Source organism: Schistocerca nitens, chromosome 4 (assembly GCF_023898315.1).
Source record: "Schistocerca nitens isolate TAMUIC-IGC-003100 chromosome 4, iqSchNite1.1, whole genome shotgun sequence".
Taxonomy (NCBI): domain Eukaryota; kingdom Metazoa; phylum Arthropoda; class Insecta; order Orthoptera; family Acrididae; genus Schistocerca; species Schistocerca nitens.
Genome location: NC_064617.1, coordinates 291,278,778 through 291,297,966, shown reverse-complemented (window position 1 = coordinate 291,297,966; position 19,189 = coordinate 291,278,778). Strand labels below are relative to the sequence as shown.

The 19,189-nt window shown below is 45.8% G+C and overlaps 1 protein-coding gene and 1 pseudogene across 2 annotated transcripts in view; both read right to left on the bottom strand.

Annotated features, from left to right (window-relative positions):
* LOC126251572 (mpv17-like protein) overlaps positions 1-18,938 on the bottom strand; it is a 181,472-nt gene extending 162,534 nt beyond the window's left edge. For both annotated transcript variants that reach the window (XM_049952096.1, XM_049952097.1), the window contains exon 1: positions 18,908-18,938. The gene's annotated coding sequence lies outside the window, so the exon portion shown is untranslated. The remainder of the gene's footprint in view (positions 1-18,907) is intronic.
* Positions 3,794-3,910, bottom strand: LOC126254581 (5S ribosomal RNA; annotated as a pseudogene).
* Positions 18,939-19,189: the final 251 nt, after the last annotated feature.

The following is a 19,189-nucleotide window of genomic DNA, read 5'->3' as shown; positions in this document are numbered from 1 at the left end:
ACACTTGGTTCAAGAATCATAAAAGAAGGTTGTATACCTGGAAGAATCCTGGAGATACTAATAGGTATCAGATAGATTATATAATGGTAAGACAGAGATTTAGGAACCAGGTTTTAAATTGTAAGACATTTCCAGGGGCAGATGTGGATTCTGTCCACAATCTATTGGTTATGAACTGTAAATTGAAACTGAAGAAACTGCAAAAAGGTGGGAATTTAAGGAGATGGGACCTGGATAAACTGAAAGAACCAGAGGTTTTAGAGTGTTTCAGGGAGAGCATAAGGGAACAATTGACAGGAATGGGGGAAAGAAATACAGTAGAAGAAGAATGGGTAGCTCTGAGGGATGAAGTAGTGAAGGCAGCAGACGATCAAGTAGGTAAAAAGACGAGGGCTAATAGAAATCCTTGGGTAACAGAAGAAATATTGAATTTAATTGATGAAAGGAGAAAATATAAAAATGCAGTAAATGAAGCAGGCAAAAAGGAATACAAACGTCTCAAAAATGAGATCGACAGGAAGTGAAAAATGGCTAAGCAGGGATGGCTAGAGGACAAATGTAAGGATGTAGAGGCTTGCCTCACTAGGGGTAAGATAGATACTGCCTACACGAAAATTAAAGAGACCTTTGGAGAGAAGAGAACCACTTGTATGAATATCAAGAACTCAGATGACAACCCAGTTCTAAGCAAAGAAGGGAAGGCAGAAAGGTGGAAGGAGTATGTAGAGGGTTTATACAAGGGCGATGTGCTTGAGGACAATATTATGGAAATGGAAGAGGATGTAGATGAAGACGAAATGGGAGATAAGATACTGCGTGAAGAGTTTGACAGAGCACTGAAAGACCTGAGTCGAAACAAGGCCCCAGGAGTAGACAACATTCCATTAGAACTACTGATGGCCTTGGGAGAGCCAGTCATGACAAAACTCTACCATCTGGTGAGTAAGATGTATGAGACAGGCGAAATACCCTCAGACTTCAAGAAGAATATAATAATTCCAATCCCAAAGAAAGCAGGTGTTGACAGATGTGAAAATTACCGAACTATCAGTTTAATACGTCACAGCTGCAAAATACTAACGCGAATTCCTTACAGACGAATGGAAAAACTGGTAGAAGCGGACCTCGGGGAAGATCAGTTTGGATTCCGTATATATGTTGGAACACGTGAGGCAATACTAACCTTACGACTTATCTTAGAAGAAAGATTAAGAAAAGGCAAACCTACGTTTCTAGCATTTGTAGACTTAGAGAAAGCTTTTGACAACGTTAACTGGAATACTCTCTTTCAAATTCTGAAGGTGGCAGGGGTAAAATACAGGGAGCGAAAAGCTATTTACAATTTGTACAGAAACCAGATGGCAGTTATAAGAGTCGAGGGGCATGAAAGGGAAGCAGTGGTTGGGAAGGGAGTGAGACAGGGTTGTAGCCTCTCCCCGATGTTATTCAATCTATATATTGAGCAAGCAGTAAAGGAAACAAAAGACAAATTCGGAGTAGGTATTAAAATTCATGGAGAAGAAGTAAAAACTTTGAGGTTCGCCGATGACATTGTAATCCTGTCAGAGACAGCAAAGGACTTGGAAGAGCAGTTGAACGGAATGGACAGTGTCTTGAAAGGAGGATATAAGATGAACATCAACAAAAGCAAAACGAGGATAATGGAATGTAGTCAAATTAAATCGCGTGATGCTGAGGGAATTAGATTAGGAAATGAGACACTTAAAGTAGTAAAGGAGTTTTGCTATTTAGGGAGTAAAATAACTGACGATGGTCGAAGTAGAGAGGATATAAAATGTAGACTGGCAATGGCAAGGAAAGCCTTTCTGAAGAAGAGAAACTTGTTAACATCGAGTATAGATTTAAGTGTCAGGAAGTCGTTTCTGAAAATATTTTATGGAGTGTAGCCATGTATGGAAGTGAAACATGGACGATAACCAGTTTGGACAAGAAGAGAATAGAAGCTTTCGAAATGTGGTGCTACAGAAGAATGCTGAAGATAAGGTGGGTAGATCACGTAACTAATGAGGAGGTATTGAATAGGATTGGGGAGAAGAGAAGTTTGTGGCACAACTCGACTAGAAGAAGGGAACGGTTGGTAGGACATGTTTTGAGGCATCAAGGGATCACAAATTTAGCATTGGAGGGCAGCGTGGAGGGTAAAAATCGTAGAGGGAGACCAAGAGATGAATACACTAAGCAGATTCTGAAGGATGTAGGTTGCAGTAGGTACTGGGAGATGAAGAAGCTTGCACAGGATAGAATAGCATGGAGAGCTGCATCAAACCAGTCTCAGGACTGAAGACCACAACAACAACATCGCGTAACCGTAATTTAACGGATTCCATTTAGTACTTTTACAGATGACACCACACGTTTCATTATTTAGACTCAGCTGCCACATTTCGCACATTGCAGATATCTTACATAAGGAATTTTGCAATTGGTTTTGACCTTCCGATGATTTTACTAGACGGTAAACGTCAGTATACGTCAATAGGACACTGCCTATTACAGTAAAACACAATTGTGTCTCAATCAACATAATGATCTGGGGACAGCATTTTTGTAAACTGGATCATCAATTCCTCAAGTGCTGGTGAGACCGTTCTTTCTGCGTTATCGTTCTAATAACATTGAAATTGAACTAGATCAGGTAGCGCAATAACTAGTCGATTGTGTGTCATTATTTACTAGTGACAGTTTCCTATTATTCATAATAGGGAATCATGTTCCTTTCAAACAATACAGGGTTAATCCGAACTCCACAGAATTTCGGAAAGTCGTTCAGTGACATTTTGTGAATATTTTGGTATAACTCACCTATGGTCTCTGGTGGCTTATAACAGAGCAATTGCATTTCGTTTGACACCCCATTTATTTTTTCCAACGGATAAACACCACAGCCAACCGGTTGCAAGTAATTTTTAATACATTGACCTAGGTTTCGGCGCCTCTAAGGATGTCTTCATCAGAATCATATTTTAACAAACGTAAAGTTACATTGCGAGCAGGCAATAGGCAAACGCTGTAACATTTTTAATTTTAGTTTTGACTTGAGCATGTCTGCTCGTAATTTTGGCTACTGTCTGCTCATAATGTAACTTTACGGTTGTTAAAATTTCATTTTGATGATGACATTCTTAGAGTGTCGAAACTCAGGCCACTGTGTTAAAAATTATTTGGTTGTGATATTTCTCCGTTGAAACTTATATACGATTGCTGAGAGACAGCCATGTTCAAAACTGTGCCACTTATTATTATAGCTGTACTTTTCTGAACTGCAGGACAAATGTCATCAGTACGCATTCTGTTTGTGACGAAACTTGATCCATTCACTTCCGACACTCTCTGTTGACAATAGTGACAGCACTTTACCTTGCGCACTGAAGCTTCCATTCAATACAGTTGGAATCTCTTTCGAATAGTTTTTCCAGCAGTGATAGTTCTACGGTACAGCGATATGCCCATACACAGATGGCGATAGTATCGCGTATATAAGATATAAAAGGACAGTGCATTAGTGAGGCTGTCATTTGTACTCAGGTCATTCATGTGAAAAGGTTTCCGACGGACGCACGATGGGAATTAGCACTCCGTCTTCAGGCCACAAGTGGCCCATCGGGACCATCCGACCGCCGTGTCATCCTCAGCTGAGGATGCGGATAGGAGGGGCGTGTGGTCAGCACACCGCTCTCCCGGTCGTTTTGATGGGTTTCTTTGACCGGAGCCGCTACTACTCGGTCGAGTAGCTCCTCAATTGGCATCACGAGGCTGAGTGCACCCCGAAAAATGGCAACAGCACATGGCGGCTGGATGGTCACCCATCCTAGTGCCGGCCACGCCCGACAGCGCTTAACTTCGGTGATCGCACGGGAACCGATGTATCCACTGCGGCAAGGCCGTTGCCACGACGGGAGTTAACAGACTTTAAAAGCGGAATGGCAGTCGGAACTAGGCGCATGGGACATTTCATTTCGGAAATCGTTAGGGAATTCAGACTTCCGAAATCCATTGTCAAGAGTATGCCGAGAATACCAAATTTCAGGCATTATCACACCTCTCACTGCCACAAGCTCCTCTAATTGTAGCTCGCTGGCACCCGCTCACTCGCTCACTCATTCAGCCCAATTCATTATCATTATCTCTTTGTGTCCCTCGAACTGTTTCCTGTCTCAGTGGCACAGTCTCCTTCGTTCTGTCCTACTACTACTGTTTCCTGTCACTGTGTTTGTCTCCCTCTTGCTGCCTCGCACTGCTACTGTCTCATTCTTTCCTTCCAGTGCTGCGTCTCTTGTCACTGCCACTAAGTCTCTCTTTCTCGTTGTCATTGTCATCGACTTTGTTCCTCATTATCACTAGCTCACATCCATTTGTACTTTCTACTTCTCTTTATTCCTGACACTGTCTGCTTCACCCTTTTCGTAGCATCTGTTCTGTCGCTGTCAACCATGTTCCATTCCCTCTGTGTCCCTCTCTTTCTCCCACACCACCATTCTCTTCCTCGCTCTTTTTGTACCACAGCCACTGTCGAGTATCTTTCAGCATTTATTACTTTTCCGCCTCCTTCCCACTAACACCTTCTCTCTCAGGACAAAAAGCACGAATATGTCCACATGCCTAAATTTTTGGAAAATTTTTAAAGGTTCTGACGATGGTGGATTGAGGTTGCCGGTACCCCATTTCTCAGTCAATCTTTTTCGAGCTCGGATAGGAGTATTTTTGCGTTGGTTCCTTTCATTCATATGGAAAGTCTCAGTCATATGAGTGACAAAAATTTCTATTGTTTACTTACATGAAATTAAATAATGCAAAACTAATTTTGCACTTTATAATGGATTTTACGTGCAATAAAATTTGTGTGTGCTTCACTACTACATGGGGGTCCCAAAAACCCCTATGACAGTAATGGAGACACTTACAGCCTATTTCTCCGTGATTCTTCATTTTATACACTACGTTTTCACCGCCCACCGGCTTTTATGTGCGTATTTTACGTGTAAAAATAGGGTACACCGAACTTCTGTACACCGGAAACGGATAAAGAATCGAGAAAATTTTCGAGGTTGCTCGAGATCGGGGTCTTGGGAATATTCTCACATCGGATCTTACATGCTCTAGTAGGTTAACTTTGAACCTCTGTATGTAGGAAAGGGATAAAGATATCAAGAAAATTTTTAAGGTTGTTCCAGAGGGCAAAAATTACACCCATTCGCTGGCATAGCCGGCTTGGAATCTGCAGCTCGATTTTGGTACTAAAAACCCTGTTTTTGGGGTGTTTCTCGATAAAAGATTAAGATTTTTCCAAACAGGAAGATAAACGCCTAGATGGTTCAAATGGCTCTGAGCACTATGCGACTTAACTTCTGAGGTCATCAGTCGCCTAGAACTTAGAACTAATTAAACCTAACTAACCTAAGGACATTACACACATCCATGCCCGATGCAGGATTCGAACCTGAGACCGTAGCGGTCACGCGGTTCCAGACTGAAGCGCCTAGAACCGCACGGCCACACCGGCCGAAATGCCTAGAAAATAGACCGTTAAAATTTGAGTAGTTTACTGCGTTTATTTATTACATATATTTTTCCTCACACCTACATTTTACGTGCGTATTTCTCGTGTAGACGTTAAGTAACTTTGAACCTCTGTATCTCGGAAACGGATAAAGATATAAAAAAAAATGTCGAGCTAGTTCGATATTGCGATATTAGATATATATCATAAAAATTTCAGCCATTTCCTGTGGGTAGACGTTTTGGAATCCTCAGCTCTGTTTTGGGGCGAAGAAATCGTAAAAAAGCGTTTTTGTGGTTTTTCTAAGGAAGCGCGAATGAAGTAATGGTACCTCCATAAACTGCTGAAGGCCCGCCGTGGACGACTTCAAATGCAAGAACCAACCGATTTGCTCCATTTGCCTAAGCTGGAGGAAGTGTGTAATATTTATACCCTTACCTTGTAGTGTAGGATAATGAGGCAAAGACTATCCTTCTGTAGGGTATAAAAATAGTCCCTAACCCCAGGGCTATCCAAAACACTTGACCCTATCATTCTATCACCAATAGAACCCAACATATGAGAGTCGGAAGAATCCAATTTTTGGACGCGGCGTTTGGTAACACACACTCTTAAGACAAAAAACTTCGCACCACGAAGAAATTATCCGAAGGGTACCGAAATCGGTAAATGTGATGTACATGTACAGACAAACAAATGATTACAATTTCAGAAGAACTGGATGATTCATTCAAGAGAGAGAGAACTTCAGAAAGTGTCATTGACGAGCTGGTACATCTCTGACACCTTTCGCAAGTAGTTATTCGGCTTAGCGTTAATTGATAGAGTTCTTGGATGTTCTCTTAGGCATATCGTGCCAAATTCTGTCCTATTGACGTGTTAGATCTTCAAAATTCCGAGTTAGTTGGAGGATCCTGCCCATAATTTTACAAACGTTCGCACCTGGGGGAGAGATGCAGCGACCTTGCTGGAAAATTCTCGCAGTGTGGAGGCGGGCATTATGTTGCTCAAATGTTATCCCAGGATGGCATGCCATGAAGGGCAACAAAACGCGGTGTAGAATATTCGACATACTGCTTTGCTATAAGGGTCCCGCGGATGACAACTAAAGAGATCCTGCTGTGAGAAGAAATGACACCCTAGACTATCACTTGTGGTTGTCAGCCTGTGTAACAGGCGACAGTGAGGTTGGTATCGCGCCGCTGTCCGGGATGTCCCCAGAAGCATCTTTACTGGTCATCGGGCCTCAGTTCGAAGCAGGACTCATTACTGAAGAGAATTCTAGTCCAGTCAGTGAGATCCGAATACGTGTATAGGGAAGCCCCAAACAGTGGTGGGATGACAACCTGACTGTCACCCGCCATACAGCTCGACAACCAGGAGTGAAGGGGCTGTGGTGCCATTTCATTTCATAGGAGAAATTCTTTGGTCGTCATCTGCTGCATAGGGCCTCTTTGGTTGTCATTACGGCAACCTTACAGCACATCGGTTCAAATGGCTCTAAGGTCTGAGCACTATGGGACTTAACATCTGAGGTCATCAGTCCTCTAGACTTAGGACTACTTAAACCTAACTAACCTAAGGACATCACACACATCCATGCCCGAGGTAGGATTCGAACCTGCGGCCGCAGCAGCCGCATGGCTCCGGACAGCACATCGGTATGTCGCCGATATTATACTCCCCTTCCATTGCCTTTTGCCTTTCATGGTAAGCCATCCTGGGCTTACGTTTCAGTAAATAATGCCCGCCTGCACATTGGAAGGGTTTCTACTGCTGGTCTTCGAGCTTGCCAAACATTAACTTAGCCAGAACGGTCGCCGGATCTGTATCCCAATTGAGAAAGTTTAGGGGCAGGGTCCTCCAACAATCTAACACGCCAATTAGAATTCGGCGCGGTATCACTCAAGTAGACATCAGCGGCCTTGTCAGTCAATGCCAAGCCGAGTAGCTGATCGCATAAAGGCCGGAGATGGACCAACGCGTTATTGACTAGTTGAACCAACGCGTTATTTACCCGTCAGTTTGTGTTCTTTCTCTCATTTTCGGAAATAATATTCGTTTGTTTTTCTGCACATGTACATCAAATCAAGCGATTTCCACCCCTTTCGGATAGTTCCTCCGTGGTGTGTCGGTGTTTTGTTTGACAGTGTATATGACATGACTATATTGATTGTTTTTTAATTAACTGCGAATTGTCTTCTCGCGGAACCATCTCAGAGAATACTCTCCCTTGCTCCAAAGGTATACATCATGCAAGTTGTATGGCGAAACCAACATGTATATTGAAAAAAGTTATGTTTCTTCATGAAGTTGAACGACGACCATAAGAACAGACAGGAATTTCTTTTGTTTCTAATTTTCCCTACCACTGTGTACGTCCAAACATGACCCTGTGCCGCTTCAGAAGCAAAAGCTCCCTACTCGAATTTCATAAATCTTTCAAAACTTAATTTTATATACCAGTTTGTCGATAGTGATTTTCCGCGAGAAGTCTTACAAAAACTGAAATATCATTTATGATTCCTCCCTCTTGGTCTGTCACCTTAATCTAGTTGTTTGTTGTTGTGGTCTTCAGTCCAGAGACTGGTTTGAAGCAGCTCTCCATGCTACTCTATCCTGTGCAAGCTTCTCCATCTCCCAGTACCTACTGCAACCTAAATCCTTCTGAATCTGCTTAGTGTATTCATCTCTTGGTTTCCCTCTACGATTATTACCCTCCACGCTGCCCTCCAATACTAAATTGGTGATCCCTTGATGCCTTAGAACGTGTCCTACCAACTGATCCCTTCTTCTAGTCAAGTTGTGCCACAAATTTCTCTTCTCCCCAGTTCTATTCAATACCTCCTCATTAGTTATGTGATCTACCCATCTAATCTTCAGCATTCTTCTGTAGCATCACATTTCGAAAGCTTCTATTTTCTTCTTGTCCAAACTATTTATCGTACATGTTTCACTTCCATGCATCGCTTTACTCCATACAAATACTTAAATCTATACTCGATTTTAACAAATTTCTCTTCTTCAGAAACGCTTTCTTTGCCATTGCCAGTCTACATTTTATACCCTCTCTGCTTCGACCATCTTCAGGTATTTTGCTCCCAAATAGCAATACTCATCTACTATTTTAAGTGTCTCATTTCCTAATCTAATTCCCTCAGCATCACCCAACTTAATTCGACTACATTCCATTATCCTCGTTTTGCTTTTGATGATGTTCATCTTATATCCTCCCTTCAAGACACTGTCCATTCAACTGGTCTTCCAGATCCCTTTCCGTCTCTGACAGAATTACAATGTCATTGGCGAACCTCAAAGTTTTTATTTTTTCTCCATCGATTTTAATTCCTACTCCGATTGTTCTTTTGTTTCCTTTACTGCTTGCTCAGTATACCGATTGAACAACGTCGGGGATAGCATACAACCCTGTCTCACTCCCTTCCCAACCACTTCTTATCTTTCATGCCCCTCCACTCTTATAACTGCCCTCAGGTTTCGCTCCCTGTGTTTTACCCCTGCCACCTTCAGAATCTGAAAGGGAGTATTCCAGCCAACATTGTCAAAAGCTTTCTCTAAGTCTACAGGTGCTAGAAACGTAGGTTTGCCTTTTCTTTATCTTCTAAGATAAGTTCTTGGGTCAGTATTGCATAACGTGTCCCAACATACACTCCTGGAAATGGAAAAAAGAACACATTGACACCGGTGTGTCAGACCCAGCAGACTTGCTCCGGACACTGCGAGAGGGCTGTACAAGCAATGATCACACGCACGGCACAGCGGACACACCAGGAAGCGCGGTGTTGGCCGTCGAATGGCGCTAGCTGCGCAGCATTTGTGCACCGCCGCCGTCAGTGTCAGCCAGTTTGCCGTGGCATACGGAGCTCCATCGCAGTCTTTAACACTGGTAGCATGCCGCGACAGCGTGGACGTGAACCGTATGTCCAGTTGACGGACTTTGAGCGAGGGCGTATAGTGGGCATGCGGGAGGCCGGGTGGACGTACCGCCGAATTGCTCAACACGTGGGGCGTGAGGTCTCCACAGTACATCGATGTTGTCGCCAGTGGTCGGCGGAAGGTGCACGTGCCCGTCGACCTGGGACCGGACCGCAGCGACGCACGGATGCACGCCAAGACCGTAGGATCCTACGCAGTGCCGTAGGGGACCGCACCGCCACTTCCCAGCAAATTAGGGACACTGTTGCTCCTGGGGTATCGGCGAGGACCATTCGCAACCGTCTCCATGAAGCTGGGCTACGGTCCCGCACACCGTTAGGCCGTCTTCCGCTCACGCCCCAACAACGTGCAGCCCGCCTCCAGTGGTGTCGCGACAGGCGTGAATGGAGGGACGAATGGAGACGTGTCGTCTTCAGCGATGAGAGTCGCTTCTGACTTGGTGCCAATGATGGTCGTATGCGTGTTTGGCGCCGTGCAGGTGAGCGCCACAATCAGGACTGCATACGACCGAGGCACACAGGGCCAACACACGGCATCATGGTGTGGGGAGCGACCTCCTACACTGGCCGTACACCACTGGTGATCGTCGAGGGGACACTGAATAGTGCACGGTACATCCAAACCGTCATCGAACCCATCGTTCTACCATTCCTAGACCGGCAAGGGAACTTGCTGTTCCAACAGGACAATGCACGTCCGCATGTATCCCGTGCCACCCAACGTGCTCTAGAAGGTGTAAGTCAACTACCCTGGCCAGCAAGATCTCCGGATCTGTCCCCCATTGAGCATGTTTGGGACTGGATGAAGCGTCGTCTCACGCGGTCTGCACGTCCGGCACGAACGCTGGTCCTTGGTCCAACTGAGGCGCCAGGTGGAAATGGCATGGCAAGCCGTTCCACAGGACTACATCCAGCATCTCTACGATCGTCTCCATGGGAGAATAGCAGCCTGCATTGCTGCGAAAGGTGGATATACACTGTACTAGTGCCGACATTGTTCATGCTCTGTTGCCTGTGTCTATGTGCCTGTGGTTCTGTCAGTGTGATCATGTGATGTATCTGACCCCAGGAATGTGTCAATAAAGTTTCCCCTTCCTGGGACAATGAATTCACGGTGTTCTTATTTCAATTTCCAGGAGTGTATATACGGAATCCAAACTCATCTTCCCCGAGGTCCCCTTCTACCAGTTTTTCCATTCGTCTGTAAAGAATTCGCGTTAGTATTTTGCAGCTGTGACTTATTAAACTGATAGTTCGGTAATTTTCACATCTGTCAACACCTGCTTTCTTTGGGATTGGAATTATTATATTCTCCTTGAAGTCCGAGGGTATTTCGCCTTTCTCATACATCTTGCTCACCAGATGGTAGAGTTTTGTCAGGACTGGCTCTCCCAAGGCCGTCAGTAGTTCCAATTGAATGTTGTCTACTCCCGGGGCCTCGTGTCGACTCAGGTCTTTCAGTGCTCTGTCCAACTCTTCACGCAGTAACGTATCTCCCATTTCATCTTCATCTACATCCTCTTCCATTTCCATAATATTGTCCTCAAGTACATCGCCCTTGTATAGACCCTCTATAAACTCCTTCCACCTTTCTGCTTTCCCTTCTTTGCTTAGAACTGGGTCTCCATCTGAGCTCTTGATATTCATACAAGTGGCTCTCTTTTCTCCAAAGGTCTCTTTAATTTTCCTGTAGGCAGTATCTATCTTACCCCTAGTGACATAAGCCTCTACATCCTTACATTTGTCCTGTAGCCATCCCTGCTTAGCGATTTTGCACTTCCTGTTGATCTCATTTTTGAGACGTTTGTATTCCTTTTTGCCTGCTTCATTGATCCCTTATGCTCTCCCTGAAACTCTGTACAACCTCTGGTTCTTTCAGCTTATCCAGGTCCCATCTCCTTAAATTCCCACCTTTTTGCAGTTTCTTCAGTTTTAATCTACAGTTCATAACCAATAGATTGTGGTGAGAGTCCACATCTTCCCCATGGAAATGTCTTACAATATAAAACCTGGTTCCTAAATCTCTGTCTTACCATTATATAATCTATCTGATACCTTCTAGTATCTCCAGGATTCTTCCAACCTTCTTTTATGATTCTTGAACTATGATTAAGTTATGCTCTGTGCAAAATTCTACCAGACGGCTTCCTCTTTCATTTCTCTCCCCCAATCCATATTCACCCACTATGTTTCTTTCTCTCCCTTTTCCTACTCTCGAATTCCAGTCACCCATGACTATTAAATTTTCGTCTCCCTACACTGCCTGAATAATTTCTTTTATCTCATCATACATTTCATCAATTTCTTCATCATCTGCAGAGCTAGTTGGCATATAAACTTGTACTACGGTAGAAGGCATGGGCTTCGTGTCTATCTTGGCCACAATAATGCGTTCACTATGCTGTTTATAGTAGCTTACCCGCACTCCTATTCTCTTATTCATTATTAAACCTACTCATAAATTACACCTATTTGATTTTGTATTTATAAACCTGTATTCACCTGACTAGAAGTCTTGTTCCCCCTGCCACCGAATTTCACTAATTTCCACTATATCTAACTTTAACCTAACCATTTCCCTTGTTAAAGTTTCTAACCTACCTGCCCGATTAAGGGACGTGACATTCCACGCTCCTATCCTTAGAACGCCAGTTTTCTTTCTCCTGACAACGACGTCCTCCTGAGTAGTCCCCACCCGTAGATCCGAATGGGGGACTATTTTACCACCGCAACATTTTACCCAAGAGGACACCATCCTCATTTAACCATACAGTAAAGCTGCATGCCCTCGGGAAAAATTACGGCTCTAGTTTCCCCTTGCTTTCAGCTGTTCGCAGTACCAGCACAGCAAGGCCGTTTTGGTTAATGTTACAAGGCCAGATCAGTCAATCATCCAGTCTGTTGCCCCTGCGACTACTGAAAAGGCTGCAGCCCCTCTTCCGGAACCACACGTTTGTCTGGCCTCTCAACAGATACCCCTCCGTTGTGGTTGCACCTACGGTACGGCTATCTGTATCGATGAGGCACGCAAGCCTCCCCACCAGCTGCAAGGTCCATGGTTCATGGTGGTGGTGGTGGGACTTCAGTCTTATGAATCAAAAATTAAAACATCACTACACTGAATCGTAAAGCACAAAAAACAGACGAAGATACTTAGGGATTCAAGAAGATATAGATGAAAGTAGGAGTCAGTGAAACCCAAGAAATAGTGGCTAATGGGACTGAACTGCTCATTTAGAAAAAAGTTAGAGTTTGTTTAAAGTTTGATATAAGTGACAAGTTCCTTAAGAAAGATTCTTCAGTAGTATAGAAATGAAGAGTCAACGCTCTAAAACTAGTTACTAAGTCAAACGTTATCAATTATTCGATTGAGACAAGTTCATGGAACACTGTAATCAATAATAATAATAAAAAGCGAAGCACAGAGGCTATATATGCTTTAGGTTGCGCTTGAATATTAATTCAACGTTCCAGGTCAAACAAAGTCACTTCATCGAAGAATATGTCTGTTTAAGAGAAGATGTGATTTGTTGATCATATCTGCGTAGTGAATAATAGGTTCATAGGTTGTATTTTTGAAGTTAATGCTACAATCCAATATCAATAATGAAGTAGAAAGCAACATAGTTTTTCGGTAAAAAGGTACTTCTAACAATATTTTTTGATATAGAAAATAAGTACGATTTTCTGCCGGTCTACGATTTTTCAAATGGAGAGGCACCCTTCCCCTTTTCTTGCGCTTGAACAGAACTTAACCCTCCTCAGAAGAAAAAATTATCGACGCCCCTGCATATTTTCACGCGTATTCGTTCACAAATTTCACCTGTACGTATGTGTAGCGAATTTCGCCCTGCAGTTTCATTTTCACGCAGCTCAATGTTTATACACTCCTGGAAATTGAAATAAGAACACCGTGAATTCATTGTCCCAGGAAGGGGAAACTTTATTGACACATTCCTGGGGTCAGATACATCACATGATCACACTGACAGAACCACAGGCACATAGACACAGGCAACAGAGCATGCACAATGTCGGCACTAGTACAGTGTATATCCACCTTTCGCAGCAATGCAGGCTGCTATTCTCCCATGGAGACGATCGTAGAGATGCTGGATGTAGTCCTGTGGAACGGCTTGCCATGCCATTTCCACCTGGCGCCTCAGTTGGACCAGCGTTCGTGCTGGACGTGCAGATCGCGTGAGACGACGCTTCATCCAGTCCCAAACATGCTCGATGGGGGACACATCCGGAGATCTTGCTGGCCAGGGTAGTTGACTTACACCTTCTAGAGCACGTTGGGTGGCACGGGATACATGCGGACGTGCATTGTCCTGTTGGAACAGCAAGTTCCCTTGCCGGTCTAGGAATGGTAGAACGATGGGTTCGATGACGGTTTGGATGTACCGTGCGCTATTCAGTGTCCCCTCGACGATCACCAGTGGTGTACGGCCAGTGTAGGAGATCGCTCCCCACACCATGATGCCGGGTGTTGGCCCTGTGTGCCTCGGTCGTATGCAGTCCTGATTGTGGCGCTCACCTGCACGGCGCCAAACACGCATACGACCATCATTGGCACCAAGGCAGAAGCGACTCTCATCGCTGAAGACGACACGTCTCCATTCGTCCCTCCATTCACGCCTGTCGCGACACCACTGGAGGCGGGCTGCACGATGTTGGGGCGTGAGCGGAAGACGGCCTAACGGTGTGCGGGACCGTAGCCCAGCTTCATGGAGACGGTTGCGAATGGTCCTCGCCGATACCCCAGGAGCAACAGTGTCCCTAATTTGCTGGCAAGTGGCGGTGCGGTCCCCTACGGCACTGCGTAGGATCCTACGGTCTTGGCGTGCATCCGTGCGTCGCTGCGGTCCGGTCCCAGGTCGACGGGCACGTGCACCTTCCGCCGACCACTGGCGACAACATCGATGTACTGTGGAGACCTCACGCCCCACGTGTTGAGCAATTCGGCGGTACGTCCACCCGGCCTCCCGCATGCCCACTATACGCCCTCGCTCAAAGTCCGTCAACTGCACATACGGTTCACGTCCACGCTGTCGCGGCATGCTACTAGTGTTAAAGACTGCGATGGAGCTCCGTATGCCACGGCAAACTGGCTGACACTGACGGCGGCGGTGCACAAATGCTGCGCAGCTAGCGCCATTCGACGGCCAACACCGCGGTTCCTGGTGTGTCCGCTGTGCCGTGCGTGTGATCATTGCTTGTACAGCCCTCTCGCAGTGTCTGGAGCAAGTATGGTGGGTCTGACACACCGGTGTCAATGTGTTCGTTTTTCCATTTCCAGGAGTGTAAAATCGCGTCTCCCGAATATTGCAGGCATACCCAGTGGTATATTGGCCTACTGTCTGCGAAATGTGTTGCCAGTAGAGTTTTTCGCAGATAAGTAATAAAGTAAAAGGTCACGCAGGAATCGGCAGTTTTTCTCGCATCTCAGTGGTTGACTTCATCTTTCCTGAACTATGCGTGGTACGATGTCATATTTTTGTAGATACCTGAAGGTGGAATGGTTGTTGGAGCTAGACGCTTGGGACATTCCGTTTACGAAATCGTTAGGGAATCGCGTATTCCGAGATCCACAGTGTGAAGAGTGTGTCGAGAACAACAGATATCAGGCGTTACCTCTCACCACGGACAATGCAGTAGTCGACGGCCTTCACATAACGGCCGAGAGCAGAGGCGTTTGCGCATGGTTCTCAGTGCTAACAGACAAGCAACGCTGAGTGACATAACCGATCAAATAAATGTAGGACATCGTCTTTCCGGCAGCGAATGTTACTGGCGGAAAGATGATGTCCTACAAAAAAAATTTTATGACTGTGAATCCCATCCAGCTACAACAAGTTTATTCACGAACATATCCGTTTGCACAGTGGGGTGAAATGTGACGTTAACAGTCTATGGCAGCAGACGACCGATGCTAGTGCGTTTTCTTAACAGCACGACATCGCCTGCATCGTCTCTCCTGGACTCGTGACCATGTCGGTTGGATACTAGACAACTGGAAAAACGTGGTTTACTCAGACGAGTTCCGATTTTAGTTACTAAGAGCTGATGGTTCGGGTGTGCCGCACTCCCAGGAAACCCAAATTGTCAACAAGGTACTGTGAAATCTGATGATGCTTCCATAATGGTGTGGGCTGCATTTACTCAGAATGGACTGGGTTCTGTGGTCCAGCCGAACCGATGATTGACTGTAAATGGTTATGTTCGGCAATTTGCAGACATGAATTTCATGTTTCTAAACATGTTACCGGGCACTATTGTTCGCGATTGATTTGAGGAACATTCTGGACAATTCGAGCGAACGATTTGGCACACCCGAGATGAATCCCATCGGTCGTTTGTGGGATATAATAATAGAGAGTTCAGATCGCTCACGCAGTCCTGCAGCGGCATCGCTTTCGCAGTTATGGACGGCTGTAGAGGCAGGACAGCTCAATATTTCTGCAAGGGACTATAATTTTAATTAATATTGTGTTTATACTGGTTGCTGGTGAGGAGGAAACATAGTTACTAGTATTTTATTAATGATCTCATACATAAGGAGCCATATCATCACAGTCGCTCAAGAAAGTTATAATTAAGCTTTACTTGTTTAATCAGAATCGAACGATGACTGTCCTTGTCCGCAGTCTCGATGATTCGAAGCGATCTGCAATCCTGTGTAAATAAAATGTCTTGGTTTTCTTGCGTTGCGTAGTCGATCGGGAAACCTCAGATCAAGCGGAAAGTTTGCTTTGATACAGTTTAATTATCCGATGAAATAATGGAGCGGTCTAAGGCGCTGCAGTCATGGACTGTCCGGCTGGTCCCGGCGGAGGTTCGAGTCCTCCCTCGGGCATGGGTGTGTGTGTTTGTCCTTAGGATAGTTTAGGTTAAGTAGTGTGTAAGCTTAGGGACTGATGACTTTAGCAGTTAAGTCCCATAAGATTAAAAAAAAAATAATGGAGCTCTTGAATCTAATAATTGCAGGTTCGTTTCCAATTCATCGGAATTTCCCTTCTGATTACCAACGAAACGACACCTCCGTGCAAATTTCCAATTAGTGAATACGTATATAATGAAACTCCTTACACACCTGTCATGTAAATGCTCAGTATATATTTTCTTGAGTATCATACAATATACTTTCAATCTCTTTCTTCCAGTCATCTCGATAGCAAAATTAAAATTCTTCAATGCGGCTATTCCGCACGGAGAAGATCCTAGAATTCCTCTCATCACACCAGAGAGAATATTACAAAGAGTAATTATGTGCTCATGGAATAGTAATAGTACTGTACTACTTTGCGCATCGATTCTGCGAGTATATAGATGGTCAAGTAGGAAGCGTAATTCACTCATAGAATTGTGCAGGGATAATTAGTAGAATATGAAGAGCTATAACAGGACGTCCAACGACTTGTTGAGTCCATATAACGTTGAGATGCAGCACTACGCCTTGCAAAAGGGCATCCTACACGATATTAGGATGTACACCACTGGTTATTAAAATTGCCACACCAACAAGAAACGCAGATGATAGACGGGTATTCATTGGACAAATATATTATGCTAGAACTGACAGATGACTACATTTTCACGCAACTTGGGTGCATAGATCCTGAGGAATCAGTACCCAGAACAACCACCTCTGGCCGTAATGTTCAAATGGCTCTGAGTACTATGGGACTTAACATCTGTGGTCATCAGAACTTAGAACTACTTAAACCTAACTAACCTAAGGACATCACACACATCCATGCCCGAGGCAGGATTCGAACCTGCGACCGTACCGGTCACGCGGTTGCGGACTGAAGCGCCTAGAACCGCATGGCCACACCGGCCGGCTCTGGCCGTAATAACGGCCTTGATACGCCTGGGCATTGAGTCAAACAGAGCTTGAATAGCGTGTACAGGTACAGCAGCGCATGCAGCTTCAACACGATACTACAGTTCAATCAGGAATAGTGACGGGCGTATTGTGACGAGCCCGTTGCTCGGCCACCATTGGCAAGACGTTTTCAGTTGGTGAGGGATCTGGAGAATGTGCTGGCCAGGGCAGCAGTCGAACATTTTCTGTATCCAGAAAGGCCCGTAAAGGACCTGCAACATGCGGTCATGCATTATTCTGCTGAAATGTAGGGTTTCGCAGGGATCGAATGATGGGTAGAGCCATGGTTCGTAACACATCTGAAACGTAAAGCTCACTGTTCAAAGAGCCGTCAATGCAAACAAGAGGTGACCGAGACTTGTAACCAAGGGCACCCCATACCATCACGCCGGGTGATACGCCAGTATGGCGATGACGAATACGCACTTCCAATGTGCGTTCACCGCAATGTCGCCAAACACGGATGCGAACATCATGATGCTGTAAACAGAACCTGGATTCATCCGAAAAAATGACGTTTTGCTATTCGTGCAACCAGGTTCGTCGTTGAGTACACCATCGCAGGCGCTCCTGTCTGTGATGCAGCGTCAAGGGGAACCGCAGCCATGGTCTCCGACCTGATAGTCCATGCTGCTGCAAACATCGTCGAAATGTTCGTGCAGATGGTTGTTGTCTTGCAAACGTCTCCATCTGTTGCCTCAGGAATCGAGACGTGGCTGCACGATCCGTTACAGCCATGCAGATAAGATGCCTGTCATCTCGACTAATAGTGATACGAGGCCGTTGGGATCCAGCACGGTGTCCCGTATTACCCTCCTGAACCCACCGATTCGATACTGCTAACAGTCATTGGATCTCGACCAACGCGAGCAGCAATGTCGCGATACGATAAACCGCAATCGCGGTAGGCTACAATCCGACGTTTATCAAACTCGGTAACGGTTCAAATGGTTCAAAAGGCTCTGAGCACTATGCGACTTAACTTCTGAGGTCATCAGTCGCCTATAACTTAGAACTAATTAAACCTAACTAACCTAAGGACATCACACAGACATGCCCGAGGCAGGATTCGAACCTGCGATCGTAGCGGTTGCTTGGCTCCAGACTGTAGCGCCTAGAACCGCACGGCCACTCCAGCCGGCAAACTCGGAAACGTGATGGTACGCATTTCTCCTCCTTACACGAGACATCACAACGACGTTTCACCAGGCAACTCCGGTCAACTGCTGTTTGTGTCTGAGAAATCGGTTGGAAACTTTCCTTATGTCAACGCGTTGTAGGTGTCGCCACCTGCGCCAGCCTTGTGTGAATGCTCTGAAAAGCTAATCATTTGCATATCACAGCATCTTCTTCCTGTCGGTTAAATTTCGCGTCTGTAGCACGTCATCTTCGTGGTGTAGCAATTTTAATGGCCAGTAGTGTATACAATGACTTTTGCCGGGTCAGTGTAGACTGAACACCTACAGAAGCCGGCAGATAGAGGACGGAAAGAGCGAAGAGGCAGCTACAAGGGGAGCGAGCGGCCAGCGGCGGCGCTTGCGGTACCTGTTGCCAGGGGGGGCAGCCTTTATCTGGGCCGCAGGCGGGAGGCGGGCTGCGTGGGCGGCGAAGGCGGCGTCATGGGCGGCGGCAGCAGCGGCGGCGGCGGCGGGGACGTCGGCAGTGGCGGGCGTCGCGCCGTCTGGAGCGGTGTGGCCGGCGCCGGTGCTGGCGGGCGCAGGACTGGCGCCGCGACGCCGCCGCCCGGCTCGGCGTCGCGTCGGCAGACGGCGCGCCGGTCGATAGCGGCGCGGCTGAGCCGCTGCTGGCGCACAGCCTCCGCACTCG